The sequence below is a fragment of the Ambystoma mexicanum genome, chromosome 7p (genome assembly GCF_040938575.1).
Source record: "Ambystoma mexicanum isolate Mex_15411 chromosome 7p, UKY_AmexF1_1, whole genome shotgun sequence".
NCBI lineage: Eukaryota > Metazoa > Chordata > Amphibia > Caudata > Ambystomatidae > Ambystoma > Ambystoma mexicanum.
This window is the reverse complement of record NC_090939.1, coordinates 627,899,577-627,922,449: the sequence shown is the minus strand read 5'-3', so window position 1 is coordinate 627,922,449 and position 22,873 is coordinate 627,899,577. Positions and strand designations below refer to the sequence as shown.

General features: G+C 45.8%; 1 protein-coding gene across 4 annotated transcripts in view; it reads right to left on the bottom strand.

Annotated features, from left to right (window-relative positions):
• The window catches only part of CRACDL (CRACD like), a 1,245,069-nt gene that overhangs the window by 95,744 nt on the left and 1,126,452 nt on the right, over positions 1 to 22,873 (bottom strand). The gene's annotated exons all lie outside the window — the stretch shown is intronic.

The window sequence follows — 22,873 nt, the reverse complement described above, 5'->3', positions numbered from 1 at the left end:
AAGGCTGATGCAGTAACCAGCCCACCATAACGGCCCAGGTTACAGGAGGCAAGCTTCCTGACACAATTTTCTGATTCTAGGTACTCCCTTGCACCATCTTGGCTTAGGCTCCCACAGGGGCTTAACCCTGTATCCCAGTCCGGCTGGGTAGAAGCTCCCCTTTACCACCACGCCAGACACCACCATGAGCAGCACAAGGGACCACAACAGCTTAGGAAGGCTTTTTTGTGTGAAAAACAGTTGGTGACTATTTCTCTGCTTTGCCTGATTGGTATGTTGTACATGGTAGTGCTGTAGGTTGGGCTCAGGTAAGGAGCATATACCCTTAATCCCTGTATAACAATAAACAGAGATTAAGCGTGCCTTAGTCCTTTCACTATGCATTAGCCACTTGATAATTTGTGAAGAAGTGATTATAAAGTACTTTTATGACAATGAAGACAATCCTTTCGAATCCAAATGAATTAAGGTCAACAAGTCTCATTATCCCATGCACTTGTGGTTTCTCAATATAACTGGGCCTAGTAAGATTGTTGTTTTTTGTTCTCCCATTTCCCCTTGTCACGCGCTGAAACACTTGTGTACGAGCGCGATACAAATAAATTATCATATCATATCATATCCATACATGCTATGGGTTTCAATGCTGTGGGATGCATTGACCCACTTTTGCTCTGCTATGCTGCATCACTCTGTTATGGTGGGGCCAGAAACAGCAAAATGGCCGCAAAACCCTTGTGCGTGCCAACACCCCTGAAAATCGTGCTTTAACGCACAAAAAGATGGCTGCCCAATCTGCCACGCCTGTTGTCAGTGGTGTAACAGAGCTCTCACTATGAAATGTGTCACTGGGCGTCCACAACAATTGAAAGTGGAGTGCAGAAGGAAAAAGCGGTGCTTTGCTAAAATGAAACTCCAAATATTGCTTTAAATCACCCTTTCTTTGCTGCTGAAACTTCAGAATGCTGGTACAGAACACCTTTCAAATCTTCAAAATTCTCGCTGGGTGCTACAATTCACTTAGTTTAAAGAATCACAGTGAACTTACAAGGTCCTGAAAGGCTAAGAGCATAAAGAGATCTCCACAGCAAAAGCGGCCTGTCTGTGGATCTGTATAAAAAATCTCTGTGCAGCAGAGGGCTACTTGTGATGACAGCTGTCAGGGGCCTTCCTGATTAAACTTTAACATGATATAAACTGAAAGTCAAATGTTTGCAATATAAGAGGCCTGTTACTGATAAGTAACCCAGATTATAGTTGTTTTGATCCCACAGGTTTAAAATCTTGAATGAGAATTATATTTGTTATTTGATAAAACAAGTTTGTTTTGTGCTCAGGAAAAGCCAAAAGAATTTAACAATTAAATTAAACCTGGCGGAAGCTGCAAAACTGGAATAGCAGGTTTTTCTCACAGAAGGAAGGCCTTCCCTCAGCAGGAACCCACAGGGAAGTGTTAATTACAGGGTACGAAAGAATCTGGTCTACAGAGGTCTACAGAGGCAAAAGGAACAATGACAAGCTGCAGCTCAGGAAACTCAAATTGTGATGAGGGTCGTAAATGGCCTCTGCAAGGAACAAACAAGGAGTAGACTGCAGGGAGACAAAAAGAGGTGGCCCCAAACAACCATCTGTGGCTGAACATTAACAAAGAAAACTTTTTAAAAAGACTTATAACTTGCTAGTCAAAATGGTGAAAAATATAAAATTGACAGAATTGTTCATTTAATTTCTGGCTGCACGTTTTAAGAGGCGGCAAAACCGTGTGACATGTTCTGGAAAGGAATGGCAAGAAATGTGATTTTATGCAAAATGCATGACTGTTAGAATTGTGAAAATGTACATGCATGTCGCCATGTTAAACACGCATATTTGTGGAAAGTTGCAGAGAAATCGGAAAGGGTGTTCATAGCGAAAAGGGCAAAATTCTGTACAAAGGGGAGACAAGATCCCACAGCTACGGGGTTTTGAGGAATAGCTGCTATATAAAATATGGCATCTTTGTGTGTAAGTTATATAAAAGTGACTAATGTAGAAATGTGTGTTCAAGGTAAAATCCGATTTTGAGACCAGTGGCTAAAGGGAGGTCTCTTAGGATTGTAAAGAAAATCATAAACCTGACATCACCCAGCCTTGAGCCAATCACTCAAATTGCAAGGCGGAGATGAAGTATTGACCCTATCCCAGCAAAAAGGGGCAAGCTTAGATAAGCTGGCCCACACACCCCCTGTATGATGTCATTTCATAGCATAAATAGAGACAGCTCACCAGACATAGGGACACACAGATCCACTCACCTTCCTGATGCTGGCGGAGCACCCTGCTGCTGAAATCTAAATTTTCCTTGTTCCAGACTCCAAAAACTTGGCAAAGCAAGGGCCAATTGCATAGCTGACTCATTCTCAGCTAGGCCTCAAATTCTAGAACAGAACCCCAAAAAGCCTAAAGGGAAGCATCATAATACAGCCAGGCTGTGCTGTTACTGCTTGCCTGCTGAATTAAAAAAAGATCCTCAGAACCAAGAAGGGCAGATCCCGTCCACTCTTGGGCCGTGCTGTGACCAGAGCGCCTTGCTGACCCTGTCCAGTCCGATGTGCCCAGCCGTCAGTCCCTGATAGGTCCAGAATCCTGACCGTCCAATTTAAAAACGTATCCAGTGAGTATAAATAGGAAGAACTGTGTCATATAGCGTAAGTACTTTGCATAGTCTTGTCCTAGCTTATACCCATCCTATCTTTCATCTAGAACCAGTATTGTCAGAACTATCTTTGCACGGACTCTTCTCTCACATGTGTTCCTAAACTCTAACTTCCTATTGATTGTAACATATCGATCCCGCAATGCCCGTTTGGATTTCAGCAGGCGGAGCATGCTTTCGTTTCTCCAAAGCTGGAGGTTGTCTTGGAGACGCGGGGGACGCGTCGCGTGGCTCCGTACCGTGTCACGTGTCAGGTCAGATGATCGTGTCACGTTAGGCTCCACCCACCGGCAACACAGTTATAATGCTGCTCGCAGGAGAGGACGCTGCTTCTAATTAGCGTTTACTTACCTAACCTCATCTGAATCCTGGTTTCTTGTGTATCGAACCTCGGAATTCCATCTGACTCTGTTGCTCGTCTCTCCCTTGAATCTGGCGAACCGGAACCGGTCTCCTTACCAGTTACTCTTTCTTATCTCTGCAGTATCCCGTGGATCCCTCGTCTGCAGTTTCCCGTGGATCCATCATCCGCTGCAGTCTCTCATGGTGTGTTCATACTAGCATCTTACAGCACGTTTCTTCAATATCAATCGTGCTGGCTGAAGTTTCAACAGGCGGGGATTGCCATCACTTCCTGAATTTTTGAACACGCGATAATACTCAGGTGAGCCTTGCCCACTCCCTGTTTTTCATACCTTATTTCTCCGCTCCTATCTGAGGGGAACTGGGACAGTGTTATCTGTGCTACTCACCTTCTGGAACTTCCACTTTAAATCAAGAGGACCTTGGACCTTCATAGAGACATTTCCTGTGTGAAACTGTTTGTTTGTTTACCCCTCTGGAATCCTAGTGCACTTTGGACGCTATCCTAGTTAGTGCACCATCCCGGCTCTAGTTGCGTGCCACTTGCCGTCCGGGGTACTTCCCTGTACTAACCATCTAGTTTGTTATTTTCTCCTGTCGTTGTCTTCCTTACTTTGGTACCATTCCTGTCTCCCTTAGGGTAAGAATCTACAAATTGTTCCGACTACTATTCTGTATTAATTTAGGGATATCTGGGTAATTGCTTTTTTTGTTCTACTTTCCCTAATTGGTGGCTATTTGAGAAACATCCTTATAATACTCCATCCTTGGGTTTTACAGGTAGATAACATCTAGAACAGGGTAACATTTCACTATCCTTTTCTGGGTCGACTAACCTGTTCCTTTTTTCCCTTACAGCCCTGTCATAGCGGTGTGGGTATCTCCGCTCTTTTGAGTAATCCATCACTCTGTCTGATAATCCACAGCAGAGGGCTACATTGCCTTAAAGAGGTCCTCAAGTTGAGGAGGCCCGGTTCTGAGTGTATCCTTGTTTGGAAACACACAGCTTGGGCTGAACTATTATCTGGACCAGCTCCCTCTTATCTGCGGATTCGAGGTCGAGCAATGCCCCGGCCTGTTCAGCTATTGGTGAGTTACATTGATTGATTAAGAAAGTAATTCCTAAACCAAACAGAAAGCAGAGTATCACACCTGAACTGTTATGATCGGCCGTAAATGACCTTCCTGTGTGGCATTCTACTTTTTGGTATTCTTTAATAGTGTAAGCAAACCCATTTGTCATTTTTAAAAGTGCATTTCTGTTTTCAATTCTCGCGCCTATTTTACAAAAACGAGCTTCACTAATACCTCTCTAACGCCCTCAGTTTTTGTGATAGAAACAAAATTTCAACTCCCACTCGTAGCTAACATCCATATCTATCCATATCTATCCATATCACCCAACCCCGCATTGCACACTGAAATGTTTGCTGCACATTTTCACCTTGAGGAATTTTTACACGTGTAAAATAGATTCAAACTGCTTCCAACTTGGATTTAAGATTTCAAATGTTTTCTTTGCATCAAATCATTGCTTGTGTTTGTGTGCAACTATTTAAAGCTGCTCCCATAAGAATTTAGAGCAATTTAAGCATTTTAGACCTAGTCTATTCTAAAGATTTTAAGAGTCATTCTGACAGTTGAAAAGCCCACTTCATTTTTCTCTTTTTGTGTAAGGGGGGGGAGAGGAAAGTGAGACACTGTTTGACCTGTACATTCCTGAATACCTGCTCTCTCCTCCTATCTCTTTACATTGCCTATTGGGGGTGTTGAGAAGTGTTACAGGGGGAATTCCTAACCATTGCGCTATCTGATCTGAAACCAACACAAAAGTATTATTTTCTGTGCTGCATTCGTTTTGCTTACTACCCATTCCGAGTGTACTAAAGATATTATTCCATGTTCTGTCACCCCATTGGTGATCGTTGGTTACCTATTAAAACATAAACATTGTGATTTTGATCTTAACTAAGTAAATAAATAATCCCTTTAACAAACCAGCCTGATTTCTGGTCCAGCGTGACCCGGGGTATTCTTAAATAAGGGGTGTGATATGAGTGGTACATCTTTCAAATAATTGAGTCCATATATCAAATAAGTTTTTCCATTGCGCTGTACACTAGGCCGGGAGCAGAGTGTATCCTTAACAAATCCCATGCTTATTATGCATGATACTTTTAGGCAAATATAGTTGCAAAGATCATGCTGTGTTGTAAGAATGTACCAATGGGGATGCAGTAGTCTCAGAATGGTGGTACTATTGCAGAATATTGAGTAAAACATGTTACTAGATCAGAGTGAGACCACTTGCTTGCTTTCTTTTCAGGAATCATTCTGTTACAGGTTTGTCACATTTTGCTTTGGCTCTTCTGACATTTCTCATAGTATATTTCCTACTGGAGAATTTAGTGGGGCTTCCCAATGGGATTCTTGATCCTCTCTACAACTGTGTCTCACCCTAATCAATTCCCAGTTGGACATGTTACCAATTGTGCTTTTTCTTTGACTACTATTTGCATGCAGTATACATTACTTTTGTTGGTTTCCGAAAGGTTTTGGGGGGAATTTATATTTTTTACATAGATTTCCAACTCAAGAAATCCAATGGATTTCACACCAGAATCGCATATCAGTTTGCTTTTAAATGAGTTACAAGTGAGCTATTCTGTCGACCCGTTAACGTCCTACAAGGTGTTAGTCCAAAAACCAGTATGTCATCTGTACAGTGAGACCACATGAGTACATTTATTTCAGGATTGTTGGTTGATGGTGCAAGGGCATACAATGGTTCATAATAACTCAAATAGGTTGGCAATAAGGTTGCATGCCGAGCAATCGTCTGTCGGATAGATTCAACATTGAAAAGGATAATGTTGTCTGCGAGAAAGAATTGTAACATTTCAATAAGAATACCAATATGTGCTTGTGAGATGCAGATTTTTGCTGGAAATGTAAGTCTGGTGTTGCCAATGTCAGCTTGTGTGCTGCTGAAGTGTATAGAGCATTAACATCATAGGTTAGCAAGAGATCATTTGTTTGGGATATGTATACTGCATTTTTGATCATTTCAGAAAGACATCCAGAGTCCTATGTGAAAGATGCTAGTTTAAGTACCATCAAGTTAACGTGCGGCTCTAACTTGGATAATGATAACTAAATTGATGCTACTAAGGAACATCCTGACTGCTGGTTACTTGTCGAACCCTTTGTGAATTTTGGTAATGAAGTAAATAAATTGTTGGCACCTTCTAATTTCTGTTACCATCTAAAAAAAAAATGTCATCCCATGTTGGCATTCCCAATTCAAACAATTGATCATTATTCCCGCTTGATGAACAATTTGTGTGATGGGGTCTCCTCTCCTGATAATTTCAGGTAGCAATTAGGTGTATTCAGAAGATCTGGAACTGATGAGATGTAATCTCTTGTGTTCATAACCTTGATGTTGCCTCTCTTATCAGCCTCCCTAATGATGATAATATCGGGATCTTTACCTAGTAAAAATTCTTTACTCACGGCAGTGGTCAGCTTGTTTCTATGTTTAAATTTTTAACCAGCACTTCCCCCTCGCCTATATGGCTGATTCAGCATCCAGTCCACAGGAACAAAACTTCTTTTCACAGTGTTTTTATCTAGGTACTCCCTTGTGCCATCTTAGCTTAGGCTTTCATGGGAGTTAGACCCGGTTGCCCATCGGCTAGCCACTGACCGGTAGGGTGAACCCAACCCACACACTCACCAATCCAGCTACCACAACATGCAGAGCAAAGGCCAATAATAGTTTTCAAGTATGGCAGGACGGGGGGCATGGCCAGCACACATGGCGTGAAGACGAAACTACCAGCGCTCTTGCCCGAGATCCTGCAACGGACCAAACTGCTCTGTTAAAACACTACATATTGAAATAAAACTTGTAGCCACAAGAAGGGGAACCATTGCCCTACGCCCGGTATCATTCACAAGATGGTGGCGCCCATGGCAGATATGAAAGCCACGACGAAACAACGTAGGTGAGCAGGGAGCCCGCCGCACAGCGAAAGAGGACTACCGCACGCAACATCCCCCACATCAAACACCGGCTGCCCCAGACACGGCCAAGATTAGCGGTAGGACCCCTGGCGCCCATACAGTATCACGTCCTGGAGGGAGAGGCACCGTGAGCTCCCCTGCCCTGGTCGAAAGGACATTGACGGGGAGAAAAAAAACCACACCGCACCTGAGAGCAGACGCGCTGGGAAGCCAAAGCCCCACCGAAGCCGCACCGGAGAGATGGAAAGACGCGGCTCATGCTGCAGATACGCACCGAAGACTTGAAGTGTGAGTACACAGAGTGCGGCCCAGAAACAATCTGTGACAACGACCCAGAAGTAAGCCCGGGTGGGGTACTAGACTCCCCCACACCCCACCAGCAGCCAGGGCCCAAGCATGGGGCTAACCCAGAACTGCCCAAACAGAAGGGGGAAAGTAAGACCAGCCTAGTGGGGCCAAAGTGGGGCAGAGTATACTAAAAGAGACAACAGGACAAAGTGGGAAGCAAACCGGAAATAAGAGGCAAAGTGAGGGTGCCGCTTTGAACCGCTGCAACCCGCCCTACAACCCCCCCACCCCGAGTAGAACCACTGAACACTGATCAACCCAACTGCTGAGGTTACCAGCACTAAGCAAGCTAACAACCGGAAGCTGCACACACCATTGAGACCAGCTAGGTGAGGAGCCAAACCTACACCAACGAGTGATAAACCCGAATAGAAACCCGACCACCATACACCGCGTCCCATGGTACCCTGGCCCCGGTGAACAAACATCAACTCACACACCCTAAACCTGGAAACCCACAGGTTTTACCACCAGGAGGCTGGCATTACGCCAGTAGAGCAGCAAAACCAACAAACTGGGCCCCACTCACGACACATCAACCCCAACCTGCGCAGCTAAACATCCAACGGTTGGGTGGCCCAGCCACGTTTTACCACCCAGGAACAGAGCACCTGCTAAGGAGTGTGAAACCACTAACGGGACAAACCAGCAGCCACACCTGACTCATAGCAGCAGACTGAGAACCCCGAGACGAGGGATGTCTTGCCCTAAAAGTAAACGGAAATCTGCAACAATGGACTCCTTTACGACGGTCAGACCCAAACAACAACAGCATCAAGACGCTATGGCCACTGAAGAACCAACAGCCCAAGAATGGGTCCCTAAAGACCTACAAGTCCTGCAGGCCATAGCGGCGCTCTGCATGTTCATTGATAACAAAATCGAAGAAGTAAAGTTGGACATGCAGCTGATGCGCCAGGACGCTCGCAACTTGACAGAAAGAGTGACTAACACGGAGGCCACACTACAAGATAATGTCGAGAACACACTGGACTTGAAAACAAGAGTCCAAGAACTGAAATTCACACGACTGGAGGCGCGCTCTGAGGATGCGGAAGGACATGCCCACCGCAACAATATCCGAATCTTAGGAGTCCCGCAAGATATGGAAGGCCCGGGCCCAACAGAAGTTATAGAAACAATGCTCCAGCAAGAAATAGGAGCAGGAAAACTCTCCCAGGGATTCTCTTTAGAACGGGCCCACAGATCACTACAGAAACGACCTCCAACGGGCTCATACCCATGCCCAATAATAGCAAAAGCCCTAAATTTTCGAGACAGAGAAACAATACTACGATTCTCGAGAGAAGGCGGGGAAATCAAGAGGAAGGACGCCACAATAGTCATTTACCCAGATTACACTCCCACAGTGCAACGTGCAAGAAACTATTTCATCCCAGTGAAAGCAAGATTACGGAAACTCAATCTCAAGTACATGCTACTATAACCATCGCGACTCAAAGTACTTTACAAGGGAAAAGCAATCTTCCTAGCGACTCCAGCTGCAGCAAACATGTGGCTCGAACATAACAACCTCGCGGATGACAAGGAAGAAACAACAAGAGCGGACACAAGATAATAAACACCCAACGCAACAGGAAGAGACGGGCGCTCTCATAATGAAACAAGCAATGATCTAATGGACGAAATTTGAAGCTATAACACAAAGATAGCAATACCGGGCAGGAGCGTAAAGACCCACACACACGAATGACGGCGACCCACCCCTCCAGAAAATGTGCAGGCCGTATGCCTACACACCACCCGCACTGAAAGGCCTGGTATGGCCTAGAAGGCTCGCGAGCCCCCGAGCGCTGCAAGTTGGAAAGCAACTGCTGGGGGCAGTTCACAGTTGACCTGTTTGTTATTCTCATTCTCCAGAATGAAGGTTACTAAAGTTCTCCGCGTAATACCATGAAGAGGGGGAGGGAGCTGGCGGCGGAGGGGAACTGCTGGGGCCGAGTCCACACACAAGCGGTATCTTCAGCGGCCAGACCGTGATTGCGAGCAACCGCATTAAAGAAGCAGGGCACCCGAAACACCCCCCCTGAACCGCCATGGCAGCAAGAGTAAAAATAATGACATGGAATGTGAGAGATTTGGGTACTTACCTTCGCAGGAACAGAATTAAATCCTACTTGCATAGAAAAGGGGTGGAGATAGCACTGCTACAAGTGACCCACTGCACAGAAGAATCCATGGCCAAACTTCGGGAACACTGGGGGGGGATGGGATTCGGAACTACTTACTCTAGATATGCAAGGGGAGTGTACACCTGGATCCACCCCCAACTCCCATTCCACCTAACCAAGTCTGAGAAAGACCCGGAGGGCAGGTTTGTGATAATATGGGGGCACATTGAGCAAACAGAGATATTCATAGTGAACTCCTATCTCCCCAACAACAACATCCCGACCCACCTGAATTCAGTGTACACCAGAACCACGCAATACAGGAACAGCCTTTTCATCTGGGGGGGAGATTTCAATTGCGTGCACGACCCAGTACTTGACAGGTCCTTACCCCAACCAAAAGGTCCATCAGCAGCAACAGACGCCCTGGCTGCCATGATGAACAGACTAGACCTGGTAGACACATGGCGGGAACTACACCCGGAAACACGAGGCTATTCATACTTTTCGTCCCCGCATGGCCTATGCACGAGGCTAGATTACATCTTCATAAGCAAGGAACACCTGCCCCAAATAGAAAGTGCATAGTACCTGGGGAGAACCATCTCGGATCACTCCCCACTTCTGGTGGAATGGAACCACACCGGCCCCAGACTCCCGAGCCCCATGTGGAGAATGCCTGTGGAAGCCCTGAGGGACCTAGCGTTCAGAGACGAGCTACAAGTTTCCATTGATAATTTCATAGAAGTGAACACAGGAAGTGTAGAACATATGAGCACAATGTGGGATGCCCGAAAAGTAGTTACACGAGTAGAAATTATAGCAAAAGCGGGAGGCATCAGGAAACTACTCCGAGGGGAACTAGACCAATGGGAACGAGAAATAGAGGGACTAGAGGCCGCTCCCACAGGCACCAGACATAAAGAAGATAAATTTAAAACGCTCAGAGTCAAAAGCACAAAAGCATGGAACAGACTAGAAAAATGTGATTATGCCACTACAACAAACTGAAAGCAGACAGGCCGATCAGACTACTGGCCTGGCTCTGCAAAAAGGAACACCCCAGGCACACATGCACCTCACTAAAAGATGAGGACGGAAACATGCACCAGACGTAGCAGAGCATAAATGACACCTTCAAACATTTTTATGCACACTTATATTCCCACAAAGACCAGGTTCCTCAGGACCAGATAACAGACACATTAGAAGAGATAGGACTGCCCTGACTGTCCCCCACACAAGCTGGAACCCTAGATGCAGGTATCACGCCCGAAGACATAGCCGAAGCAATTAAGTCCCTGGCCACATGCAAAGCCTCTGGTAGTGACGGGCTGCCCTCAGAGTTTTATAAAACGTCCGAGTCCTACTTGACACCCCTGCTACACGAGGTTTATCAGGAGGCATATGAAAGGGGGGTGCTGCCCAAAAGCATGAGGGAGACCCTTGTCCTGGTCCTGGTCCTGAAGCCAAATAAACCAGCAGACAGTGCGACTCCTACCGCCCACTTGCGATGCTTCACTATGATGTGAAAATCTTAACCATAATACTAGCAAAGAGGCTATCCAGACTAATAGGAGACATAGTACATTCAGACCAAAGCGGTTTTGTGCCAGGTCGCAATACAACCATGAACTTACGCAGGCTACATCATGTTATAGCGCAAACTGACACAGATAATGAACCTTGCGCATTACTATCTCTAGACGCTGTTAAGGCATTTGATTCCATACATTGGGAATGGCTGGTGGCCGTCCTTGAAGAATTTGGCTTCGGGCCAGGGTTCATCAGATGGATTAAAATGCTCTACACCAAACCAAGAGCACGGGTGAAATCCGGGAAACATGTGTCAGAGGCGTGGGACATACGACGAGGAACCAGGCAAGGCTGCCCGCTATCCCCATGCTTTACATATTAGGCTTGGAGCCCATAGCCATTTATTCAGGAAACAATTTTTTGATGCAGGTATACGACTGGGGGGTAGACCACATCATCTCACTCTATGCAGACGATGTTCTTCTATACATCAAAAACCCACACCTCAATGTACCTACCATGCTAGAACTTCTCGACAACTACTCCAGGGTCTAAGGCATACAATTCAGCAAGACAAAATCCTGTTTATTCCCCCTAGCGGGTCCGAAAAACAAGGGCATATGCGAACTTCCTTCGGTAGGGATAGGATGGCAGACCACCTCATTCCGATACCTCAGAGTCCAAATATTGCATACCCCGGAACTAATGCACGAGCATAACACAAGGGCAGCACTCCCAGCACTGCGCAAGTCAATGAACTTCTGGACGAAACTCCCCCTATCAATGATGGGCAGCGCCTCAATAGTCAAAATGATTGTCCTCCCAAGATTCCTCTATGGGTTCCAAAATGTACACTACTATATCAACAGCCCCTTCTTTCGCCTACTCGAGACAATAATTTGAGAGTTCATATGGGGGAGGGGCAGACATAAGGTAGCACTCTCCACACTAGTCCTACCATACAAACAGGGCGGAATCCAACTCCCGAACCTAGAAAAATATTACTTGGCAGCCCAATTTAGCTTTGTGACCAAATGGCTAGAGCAGAGGTCTTCAATCTGTGGGGCGCGCCCCCCTTGGGGGGCGCGCCACCATGCCTGGGTCGGCGCGTGATGCCTTCCAAAAGAAAAGAAAACGAGTAACGCTTTTTTTTTTTTTTTGGCCGCACTGAACTGAGCATGTGCAATGGGGAGCCACTGGCTCCCATGCACATGCTCAGCCAGTGCGATGTGGTGGGGGCGTGGCCATGGAAACAGGAAATAAACGCAGCCTGGACGCGCGCTTTCCTGCATTTGGATCGCGCGTCCAGGCTGCGTTGTGGTGTCCTGTGTTCCCTGTTGTTGTTGCTGCTGCTGCCGCCGCCGACGAGTCCGAGGTAAAGGACTCGTTCCGCTTTATGTTTAACACGGCTCCCCCGTGGCAATCTGCCATGGGGGAGCCGCGTTATTAATGCAGCACCGGTCCCCCTGCGCCCCTCTCTTCCTGCATCCCCCACATTGGGGGGCATGCATGGAGGAGAGGAGGCGAGCGGGGGACCGGAACTGCTCTGCTGGTGTTTTTCTTTACAACGCGGCTCCCCCATGGCAGATTGCTGGAGCCCAGCAATCTGCCATGGGGGAGCCGCGTTGTTAATGCAGCACCGGTCCTGCTTCATTTGCCATGGCTGTGTTTCCAGTCATCCATTGGATCCCTAGCTTGCGCAATGCTCCTCGTTCTGGAAAAAATGTGTTGGTTAAACCAGGGCTCTCAACCTTCACCCGCCAATAGCGAGTGATCATGGGGAGTATATATATGGTGTGCATTTGGCGAATTGAAGTGGTGAGTGACTTCTCATGCCTGGTAGTAACTTGCAGCTTGAAATTTATTTCTCTGGATATGAAGTCAGGTTCGTTTTCAGTGTTGGTCCTGTTTGACAGATGATTTACTGACTTTTGGAGAATGTTTTTCAACTTTTGGTGGTACCTTTTTTCTTTCCCAATTCTGAGGTTGATACTCCTTTCGGCAAAGCCTCTCCTACAAACTGATGGCACTTGGCCATAACTAAGGTTCTTGGCTCTAGGGAAAATCCCCACCAAATGGTATGTAATACCACATCTGTCACTACTGCAAATTCAACTACTACACTAAGCTCATTTCCTTTCTCCTCCCCTAAACGCAAGCTATCTATGGACCCCTAGTCAATGCTTGCCCTCCTCGTTCCTGCTCAGATTGCGCTACCATTCCATTTTTCCCAAAACTGAGAGCTCCGCCATCCACCACCACCACCCCTTGCCGGTATGGATTTCACAAGGCCTCATTTTCTTCATGCCGTATGCCACCTCTCACTGCAAACCCATCTCCTTTGGATTCTCATATCCTGTATTTGTGGGTAAAGCTCCAATCTGCTTTTAGTTGCCTGACCTCCCCACAAAGCTGTCCTCTTGCACTACTAACTGCCCATCTGATTTCTATCACTGTATGGCGCTGCATTGCTTGATGCCACATCACGGGTGACAGGGGGGACGGGACATACGCATCATCAAGGGCAACCCAGGGGGGGCACATTATCACCTGCAACCTAGTCCGGGCCACACTGCAAAAAGAAATTAGAACTGGGCCTGCATGATCTGAATAGTAATTCTTCTGAGACTTGTACCAATGTATTTTATCCAAACAGTGTTTCGGACCCATTTTTGTGTGGGGTTTCCCTCCCCCAGTCCCAAGCTTTTCAGAACGTTTTTTGTTGAATTTTTGCTTTTTTAAAATCTCCCCTCCTTTTTTCCCCACCCCATATTTCTGACCCTTTTTTGCATGGGGTGTTTCCCACCAACCCCAACATTTTCACATGGCTCAGTTCAACTCTTTGCAAGTGGTGTTTGCCATGTTTATGCTTTTTTTGGGGTGCATTTCTACTTTTTTAAAACCGTTTGAAATGTTTCGACAGGTTCAGGCTCCTTTTCTCGATGGATCGTTTTCTAGTGCCCAAAGATGGTAGGGATCTGAAACGTAAAGCGGAAGGAGAGGTGGGAACATACACAAGAAATGCAAAAACACGGAAATATGATCACTCTTATTTGGACTTTGGGTTCACATGCATCACAGTCGCTGGGGAAGTGAAGCCGCAGTGTGTGATTTGTGGTGCTACATTAGCAAATGACAGCCTGAAGCCAACAAAATTAAGGCGGCATTTGGAAACCAAACATGCCGATTTAGCAAAAAAGACCAGGGATTTCTTCGTACGGCAGCTGCAAGGCATGAAAAAGCAAAAGGAGACTGTTAAAAGTGTGGCATCTGTACCTGCAAATGCTTTGAAAGCATCTTACCACATTGCGTACTTTCTTGGCAAAAACAAGAAGCCTTTTACAGATGCTGAGAAAGTGATTCTCCCAACCATTCTCGCTGTCAACCGGGTAATGCTTGGTGAAAGTGCAGCAGAGAAATGCAAAAGTATCCCTATGTCAGACACAACAATTTGCCGCCGTATTGCTGACCTGTCCTCTGGTATCAGTACAGAATTGGTATTGCGCTTGAAAGACAGCCAGTTCGCCCTACAGTTGGATGAGGCCACTGACATATCAAAAGAAGCTCACTTGATTGCCTATGTGAGGTACTGCCATGGAAAGGAGATGTTGGAGGACTTCTTGTTTTGTAAGCAAATTAAGGGCAGAGCAACTGCACCCGAACTCTTTGAAATTTTAAACAACTTCCTAAATTCCAACTGCCTAAAGTGGGAGGCGTGTGTTGGTATTTGCACGGATGGTGCTCCTTCAATGTGTGGTGCTAGAGCTGGGCTAAAAGCAAAAGTATTGGCAGTAGCTCCACATATTGTGTGGACACACTGCATGATACACCGAGAAGCTTTGGCTGTGCGCAATATGGGGCATGAACTGACACAAGTTTTGACTTCTGTTGTAAAGATCGTAAATTTTATTAAGATGCACCCCACAAGAGCCCGTCTGTTTGCCACCTTATGTGCAGAAATGGGAGCTGACCATGATGCTTTGCTGTTTCACACAGAGGTCAGGTGGCTATCCAGGGGAAAGGTTTTAAATCTCATCTATGAACTCAGAAACGAAGTGAGACACTTTCTCCTGGAGTTAGACCAGACAAAAGCAGAGCCTCTGTGTGATCCACGCTGGCTTATACTGTTGGCTTACCTTGGCGACATCTTTGAAAAGCTAAATTTTCTAAACCTCTCCCTGCAAGGCACAGAAACCACATCATTTGCCATGAATGCAAAAATATCGGCATTCAAGAAGAAGCTGGAGCTTTGGAGGAGGAGGGTTGATATTGGCATAGCCGATGCGTTCCCATTATTAGAAGATGCTCTTGAGGAGACGGAGTATGATCTCTCATGTGTTTCTGAAGCAATTGGAAACCATTTAAATGCTCTCAGAACCAGTCTCGAAAAGTACTTTCCTGACGACAATTGCAACATGAATGACTGGGTGGTTCAGCCTTTCCTAGCTGACGTAGGAGCCCATCTCCCAATACAACTCCAGGAGGAACTAATGGAGCTCCAAAGTGACCGCCTAGTAGAGAGCCAATTCAGAAAATTGTCTTTGGGTGCATTTTGGCAACATGTGTCTGCAGAGTATCCAACTTTATCGAAATGTGCAGTCAATGTACTTTTACCTTTCAGCACCTCATACCTGTGCGAAATTGGGTTCTCTGCACTTGCAGCCCTAAAGACAAAATATCGGTCAAAGCTGGAGGTGGAAGAAAGCCTGCGGTTGGCTATTGGAAAAATTGAACCCAATATTGACAGGCTGGCTGGTGAAAGGCAGGCCCACCCTTCACACTAGTTCTCCAGTATGCCACTGTCCAACTTGCAAGTGACAGCATTGACAGTACGTTGTTGTACTTCAGAAACAAATTGTTACAGCACTTGCATAGCAAATGTTACTACAGGACAGCAATATTGGGTGTTTTCGTTTGTGTGAAATAAATACCCAACACTATTTTTAGTCGAGTCCTCTGTATTATAGCAAAATAATCAGAATGCTTTGTTCACAAATATTTGTCCTCATCTGATTTGAATCATTGCAAGCAATGATTTTGAAACAACGTGGTGTGTGGCATGCACTCCTTCGTTGGGGGCACCATTATACTCCAGCGCGCGATAACCGTTCGCAACCGAGTAACATTTTGGAGTACATGTGTATAGGGGGGGCCTGGGCCGGAGAAATTTTTCTTTGGGGGGGCTCGGGGTCAAAAAGTTTGAAGACCACTGGGCTAGAGGATGAACCCACATCTGAAACACCCCTACTGCAAACCATGATCTCCCCGTTACAACTAAAGGAACTAATCTGGGCACCCCAACAACTGCTGAGGAACACACCCTTTCTAGTTGCCCTGGGAAGGAAAATATGGCACAGAGCAAAGACGCTTAACAAAGTAAAGCACCCTTACCTCACCAGAAATACCAATGATTGCAGATTTATGCAAGACAGACACTGATCTGAAACATATCAGACTATGGGAAAAGAAAGGGGTCTACACCTGGGGGGACCTATATGATGAAGGCACTTTCAGGGATTTTGCATCATTCCAGGAAAAAGAAGACATCCATGCTGGTCTATTTGTATGGTACCAAAGGGTCCGCAAAACAGCATGAAACAAGTGGGACACCTGGCCTGAGGAACCAGACACGGACCTCTTCACGACACTGCTGTACAACTTGGGGGAGGGATGGAAACCGGTATCCCAAATATATAGCCTCCTGAGTGACATTCCCATCCCCCAAAGCGCGGAAATGAAAGAAAAGTGGGAGGCAGACATGGGGCGAGAAATGACAGATGGGGAGTGGAGCAGAGCGCTTACGTCACCTAAAGAGGTGTCCAGAAATCATAGATTCCGACTGATACAGCTGAATGTATTGCACCGCACATATCTAACCCCAAGTAGAATGGCAAAATTCAACAAGCAAATACAACCCAATTGTGTCTGGTGCAGGGCGGAGAAGGCAGACTTGATTCATATGCTGTGGGAATGCACCAAAACACAGTCCCTATGGGATAAAATAAGACAGACGTGAAAAAGCAGGCATGACCAGGTATAAGTGGACTCCGGAAGAATGCCTGCTGGGAACTTACCCCAGACTAGCCAAACTCAAACATGTGGTAAGACTTATGGATATAACGTGCATACTGGGTAAAAGAACTATCGCAATGTCTTGGAAAAAAGTGCAGGACGACAATATAACACGTGGTACAGAGAACTGGAGAGATGGGTGAGCGCCGAAACAAAGGCATGGGAGGACAGTGTCGCCAGATCCACTGACGACCCAAGTATGGCATTAGAGGCATGGAAAGAAATCACAAGAAACATGTTCCACCCCTCAGATGATAAGCCCCCATGAACTAAATGTCCCAGACAACGTTAGCCTACAAGCAAAAGCGAGGATAACCAAGGAGAGACCCGCACAAAACGGAATGGACCCCTAGTGGCCCCCCCTTCACCGGTGGAAAAAAACACAGAGACAGTTAAAGTTGTTTTGTTTAGAATGTTACTGTTTTATAATGTAGACACTGATAATGTCGCAAGTAAACGTCACACTTAAATATCATGTAAAAGCTGCAAATAATAAATGCCAAAAACAAATTTGAAAATAAAATTCAAGTATGGCAGGACAACGATGTTTCAAGAAGGGCAGAACACATATCCACCCTCTCTCCCTGAACCAATCGGGATAATGCAGTTAAAGATCTTGTATCTTTGCCAGAGCTTAAGGAGGCAAGTTGCTTGAGCTGAATCCTCGACTCCAGAACATGCCCTAAATGCTATCTTCACTTGGGATCCCAGATTAACCAGACTCTGAAGCTCCCTCCCAAGTCCCTTTCTGGTGGGATAGGATGCATCCTTCGCCCACAACTGCCAACAACAGTGTGGATCTAGTAAGAGAAGTGGGATGTGATGCATGAGAGAAAATCTTGTTTCCGATAGCCTGTAATGCATAGAGGCCTTGGCCCCACACCTATGAAGGATCAACATCTAATAACAAATCAACTGGATGCTAGACTAGCTTCTTCTCTAAGGGTTCACAGACCACCTATCTATGTTGTTCATACTAAAGCACTAGCCCCCACTCCAACACAATGATAATAACTACCAATACCCTCCCACACCAACCTCAACTTTCAATCTCAGAACTTTCTTCTTCTGTAAACCCAACTGCCGCTCACCGATTAATCTTTTCACTCCACATCACCAAACCACTCCTCAAACACATTTATTCTACCCAACATTTACACCGCTATCTCTTTTGTGCTAAGGGCATGCCAGAGCCACCTGCAACGAGACTGCTTTTATCACTGATCACTTTGACTCAATCTCACACTCTCCCTGCCTTCATTGCTCGAGCCGAAAAATATGGACAGTCCAGTAGCTGTCCATAGAGTATACACAACGTTCATCCATTCTCACGGTGCCCCACAAAAAGGTGGCATGCCAGGCATCATCCCTAAAAAAATATTCTGGGGAGTACTCAATACTCACTACGTGAGATCACTGATCATGTCTGGTTTCGCAGGGTATTAAAAACTCGCCTGTTCTAGCTCACTGTTCTTTTGGCTGATCGGTTGTCTGCTTTTAGCGCCTTGATACCTTTGGGCCTTAGCTTGCACTAATTAAGTATCATACCATACCCTACCATACCAATACTGCTAGGTGTGCGCATTCAGCCAACACCATTGACCATAGTTAGCGGGTAATCTTACAACTTCTGGATAATGTTTAATGCTTTTTATTCCCTTTGACTAGAGCAGTGGTTTTAAAAAATGTGGGTGTGCTCTGCTGGGTGATAAGGCACCACACATGAGGAATGTGAATGGTTGTGTGAATGCCACAGACTGAAGCACCTTTTACAGCTGCTCCGGCTGATTTGTGGCAAGATCTCTCTTTCATGCAGTGCTCTAAGGCTTATTGCACTGAGGATCATAGATAATCCCAATATGTAAGGAATTAAATGCAAGCTGGAAGTCAGGCTGTGTTTATCCGTAACTGAAGTCAAAACCTCTAGAGAGGCAGGCACTGAGGCCATGTGCAAGAGAAGCCAACAGAGGAGCTGCAGAGAAATGAGGTAAAAGGGGATGGAAGGGCAAGCCCAAGGACAGGAAAGGAAATGGAGGAAACAAAACCTTAGGGGAGAAGGGTGAGAACTGGAGAAACAAAGAAGAAAAACCAAAAAGGAGGGAGAGAGGGGAAGGAGAATGGGAATGGTAGAGGGAAGTGCACACTGAGGGAAAGGGGATGAAGAGAAGCAAGGGCCAGAACAGGAGGAAAAGAGGGGATAAATGATACAGAATGGGAGGGAATATACAGAGCGAGCAAGGGGGCAAAGGGGAGAATGGAAAGGCTAGAGACTGAAGGAGAACATTAAGGAGAGAGAACAAGCTGTTGAAAAGCAAGAGGCAGAATGTGAGAGATGGGGGCAGAAAAGGATAGAGGCAGAACACAGACTAAGAAAGGAAAAGAGAAAATAAAGAAAGAGGATAAAAAGAGAAAAGCAAAACAGACAGAATGACAGGTTGAAAGAAACGCCAGAAAAGAAGGAAGTGAAATAGAAATTGAGAGGGGTAGTGCACAGGCAGGAGAGAGAGAACTTAGAGAAGAGGAGAGAATAAGAAAATGAATGAGAGGGATAACAAACAGAACACTGGTTAGATGGGCAAGACAAAACAAGATAAAGATGGAATGAGAGGGCGCCAGAATGGTATCCAGTCATAATACAGAATACAATTACAGAGAATGCTATAACAGAAACAACAACAGAGGAAAAAAAAAATTGAACATTTAAAAAAAATAGATATGGGTAGGGTAATGGGGTAAAACGGGTGGGAATAGGGTTGGCGTTGGTTTAAGCACACAGAGAAACCGGTTTGTTTTTCACTGTTATTGTTTTTGCTGAAAAGGCATTCTCTGTTATCACATAGAGCCGGCAGAATGTTAGGGGGTGACAAGGAGAGAATATACAGAATATTAATGGGAATTAAGAAGTAAGGGAGATTGCATGAGAGAAAGTGAGAAAAGGAAAATGTATGAAGGAGGGAGTTAGAGGGGAGGCAGGATGAAAAGGAGAGGGATACGTGTGTAGGTTGGAAAGGAAGACACGAGTGTAGTGACTATAATGTACTAAAAAGAAATATGTTGTTAGGGAGCTTGTAGTGTTGTCACACTTCGGAAATTACATACTTGGATGGCAGGCTTTTGATGACCTATTCTCTCTCTTCACTTCCCATAACAAAGCGATCTTTAATACAGGACTGCCTGAGCATGGGCCTGTCCATACCATGTCCAACACATATGCATTTGTAACTCTTCCTCATCTGGACACTTTCTTCCTCCTTGGGACTCATTGCCACTGTCCCAAGAAGCCATAATCCACCTACTGACATCTATGGGATTACCCTCAAGAACATCCAACTTCACCCCCATGGGCACTCAAGAGATTGGGAGGCATGCATGAGGGCGGGTGCAGGTAGCCTCTTGAAATGCTGCTTTACCTTAGCGACTTGCTTTCACTAAGGGTCAGGGGTCTCTGGGTATGCCCTCCCCTCCTTGTAACCAGGGAATGCAGGGGAAAGGTGCAACTTCAAAAGATATGTTTCAAGTTGGGCAAGGCATAAACAGGTTTGAAGAGCAGTTGATTAAATGGTTCCAATTAATATTGGTTTTGGCACAAGTAAGGTGACACTTCACATGAAGTTACTCAAATAGATGTCCGGCAGCAGTTCTTTGCATGTGTCTGAACCATATTGATAGCGATGGGAAAGTAGACTTCAGCAAACATCTGCCTGTGCTGTAGCAACAAGGCAACCCAAGACACTATACATATCTATAACATACATAAATACATGAATAATTAAAGAGGTTATATTTGACGATTAGCATGAACTGATAACAATGGATTTTGAAGGGGATACATAGCATGGAGAAGAGATGTTTTGCGTGTCGAATTCCAGAGGGAATTTCCTAAACAATAACCAGCATTGTTTCCTGCACTTCCCTCCCTTTTCAGTCCTGCCCTTCCTTTGGCTGGCTAAAAAGAGCGATCTGTTGCATACCAGACTTACAAGGAGTCTGCTATCGACCAGTTGCTCTGTGAAGCATAGAGTGCTTCTGAATGGCTCACTGTATCTTGTCTTTGCTTACATTGGGCGCCCATGTGCCCCATGTTTACATCCCTTGTGATTCTTTCTCCTCTTATTCACCTCCTAAACATTTTCACCTATTACACCTTGCACTTCTCAGGTTCTCAGTCTGCGCCAGTGCTCCTTTTGCCATTACATTGCTCCTTACCTTCCCACAGTGCTCTTTCTTTGCCCATGATTATCGCCCACCCCACGCCCCAGAAGTGCTCCTTTGCCTAATGCATCCTCTTTTACTGATTTCATCCTCCAGCCTCATTCAAGGTGCTGGTCAGTTAATATTTACTTCATCGCTAACCTGATCTTAACCTATTCAGTGTCCTGGCAAGCCCCACACCCGCACCTATGTGCTCCTTCCCTTGTTTTTCCTGATTTTCGGCCTTCCATTTTACAATCTCATGTGCTCCCCAGGTGGTTCTCAAACACCCACATACAAGGCGATCAAACCAAACATATTGGCTTTGACAATGCTAGTTTTATGAAGTGATTTACTGCACTTTCAAATTTGGAAGGTATAGGGAGGGGAAGGACAGGGAGAAAAATTATTCGAGCAAAAGGACCAAATGCTGGTCAAGCAGGGAAACCAAAAGCAGAGGGAACGCAAGGGAATGTTGGAATTGGGAAAGAGAGTCTTGCAGAGAGCTTGCCAGGCTATAGAGATCCTAGCCCCGTGTTGCCCGCAAATACCATTATTTGCACTGGCTGGGGTGGATGAGCAACTGCGGAAGGTGACCCGCAAATACTGGGAACCGAACGGAGTAGTGACATTAGGGGATGTATGGCAGGACGGGAAAGTGGTGGAGTTTGACACATTAGTTAGAAGTACCAGTTTGTGTCGGGAACAATATATAGCCTATACCAGGTTGGTTCGGATGATAAAAGATACATGGGAAGACACAGTACTGGAATGTCAGCCTGACGCGGTCATGGAAACAATCTATGAAATGTCGGAAGGGGGCCATGAGGTTTCCCAGATCTATGAACTATTAATGCTTAAGGTCGGGAGAGAAGTGATCCAGCTGAGGTGGGACTGGGAAGAAGAAGCAAGAGAACCTATTGGAGGTTGTGGGGCGGGCCCAGAGATACCACAAGAAGGTGTCTAGAAATGCGAGATTTCAACAAATCCAGTTGTATATCACCCACAGAGCGTACATGACCACTTAGAGGATTGCACGATTCAAGAACACGGAAATGCAGAAATGTCCTAAATGTGGTGAAACAAATGCGTGCATGAGTCATATGTTTTGGGCATGCCCTGAAATAAAGAGATTCTGGGGGAAGGTGGCCCACCGCTTAACTGAGATAGGCATTAAACTAAAAGTGGAGTCCCTGTGGGCATGCATGGTGGGTGGGGGGGGTTCCTTGGCCATGCAAGATGACACGTGAATAAGCTAAAGGACTTGGCTTATATTTTGGCCAAGCGTAGAATCGCCTTGGGCTGGAAGGCCATCAACAGACCGAACGTGGAGGTGTGGTGGAGGGACCTCCAGAAGTGGGTAGAGGTGGAGACTGTGGTGTGGGGCGAAGCAGTGAATAGAGGAGGGGAGGATTTGGGAGAGTCATGGATGGCTTGGAGACAATTGGTGGCAACGCTGAGTCGGTGCAGAACGACTCTGAGCTAGAAGACTCCTCCACTGACGCAG